This window comes from Zootermopsis nevadensis, unplaced genomic scaffold (genome assembly GCF_977971745.1).
Source record: "Zootermopsis nevadensis isolate Lab colony 2312 unplaced genomic scaffold, Znev_1.0 Znev_ptg000037l, whole genome shotgun sequence".
Classification (NCBI taxonomy): domain Eukaryota; kingdom Metazoa; phylum Arthropoda; class Insecta; order Blattodea; family Termopsidae; genus Zootermopsis; species Zootermopsis nevadensis.
Window position 1 is genome coordinate 3,988,273 of NW_028259169.1, and position 2,379 is coordinate 3,990,651.

The following is a 2,379-nucleotide window of genomic DNA, read 5'->3' on the forward strand; positions in this document are numbered from 1 at the left end:
CAACTTTCCTTGTCAACTTTTCCCTTCTGCTGACTGCCTAATGACTACGTCTGCATTTCCCCTGAGAGTAAGGTGAACTAGCCTTGCTGCTTTCCTCTAGACAGGAAATGAATCAACACATTCCTACATGCAAATGTCTACTATACTTCATTCTAACTACGTTCAATTTTCTACGTTCCTAATTTACAATATGTTAACTAAAATTAATTCACTACACAAAATTAAAAGTGGAGGAGACATTTACTGCTTCTGTGAACCTTCTCCTGAAACAGAATTCCCGCCAGCCTCCACACACTCCCTAACCAAGGCTTCAAGGCCCTCACGAGCTTCTGTTAACTCTACTTTTTCCATAACCGCATCATTCAGGAACTCCTGAACGTGGTCTCTTTTAAGGTACATGTGGTTAAATGTGCTGATAAAGCCATCACATACCTGGGGCAATGGCGGTTGTGTTGGTCAATGTGCATACGGCACGCTCTGCCTTTACCAGGTCTCCTCCAGGAACCACAGTCGGTGGCTTGGAGTTGACGCCAACCAAGAAGGCATTTTCATATTTGCTGACGAACTTCAATTCGAGCTTCGTCTTCATTGTGTTTGTGGCCGGGGGCTCAACATCCCCTCTGTATAGTGTCGTGCAGGCCAAGTACTACCTACTACTGTGGGCTCAGAGTCCTCAAAAACTGCCCTTTCTACGTGCTTTCCTGTCCAAGACAGTTACTACTTCAAACGTTTGCAAACAACTGACGCTGTAGAATTTCTGGTGTCATAGAATGCAGACATCTCATTGGTTGTCCAAGACACGGCACCTTATTGGCGAATTTAAACAGGAATTGAATACAATGTTGCCTACATAAAATACGGGATTGATGTAGAGCAGAATTTCCCACCTGGAACAATTATTCCCTTGACAACAGTGAAAGGGTTAATTTCCAATGGTAACGTTGTGTTTCACCTTGTACTTGTGGACAAATAACTTTGCATTTATTAACAGTAAATGCTTTATCTTGGCCTAGCTTACGCGGGAAATGTTTATGCCCTGTACGGTCTCCTCACTTAGATCCCAGTTTTAACACTAAGTATTTTATATTTGCTAATATTTACTTTTACTAACACAAACATATTTTTGAACATTGTTACAGGTATCCATTTCTTGGACCGTATTTCTAATTAATAGCATCTAGCTTGTCTTAACCATGACTACTCATATTGTTGAGTTTGCGATAATACGTAATGGATGGAGGTGTTATATATGGCTGACATGAAGGTCCAATGTTGAAACATTTATGTAGAACGCGAAATTACACCTCAATTGAACTTGTTTAAAAATATGATTTAGCAATTACCTGGTCTGAGTAACTCTTATGAACGCACTGTCCCTCGCTGAAAGTCTTCCTATGGAAATAATCGCCTTTACAGGAAACAGAATTCACATAGGTTTCCCGTTTTCCACGTCATTTATTTGTGGGAAAGAGTGGTCTACATCAATATGTTTTGTAGCTGAATTCTTATCTTCACCATTTTGAATTATCCAACTTGTAATGTAGCCCGTGTAACATAGTGGCCGCCACTTTAAACAACTTCCATACTTTTACTATTATTGCATTAGCATGTAGTTGTGTACAATTTGCAATCTTGTACCCAAATGGATTGGGCACTACACATTCTCCACTGATTGCAAATTTACTTTCCTTCATGGTTTCCATGTGCTCACAACTTTTTTTCAGTGAATGTCCATGCATTAGGAACCAAAATTAGATTTGGATAATCACAGACGTGCCTCTGAAGTTGGCCGATGGATACCATGAGTTGTACCAAGTGCGAGAGTTGCAACTCACCAAAACCATAGGACTGATTCCTACTTTGTCGATATAGTTAATCGCACTGGTTCCTTATTTTGTAGTTACCACAGACAGACATTAAATTTTCTTAGATCCCACTAACATAAGCAAATGCAGCGGTGAGGCATAAGCCTCGTGTCCCGCAGGTTTTGTTCTTGTTTCAGCCTCCCAGCAGCGCTGTTTCCGAGAAGAAGTGGCGTAGCCATGGAACTTTGCGATCGTGAAGGTCTGGGGGCGCAGCGGTCACCAGCCAACATTTCTGGATATTTTCTGTTTCAGAGGAATAAAGAAACTTGCAAAGAGTTGCTGAGGAAGTGTCTTGAGAGTACAGACTGCTGTGGCAACAGTTTCAAGTACAGGCATTCTGAAAAGTTAGTTGCAGGTGATAGTCCTATTCACTTCACTATGGCCTGTTACCAAGGGCTGGGGAAACATGGGGTAATTTGAAGATGGCTGTCTTCTGAGTTTAGCACCATGCAATTCTTCGCCGTGGTGATGGAGGCAGCAAGGACCTCTGAAACATAGAAAACGTCTACCAGAC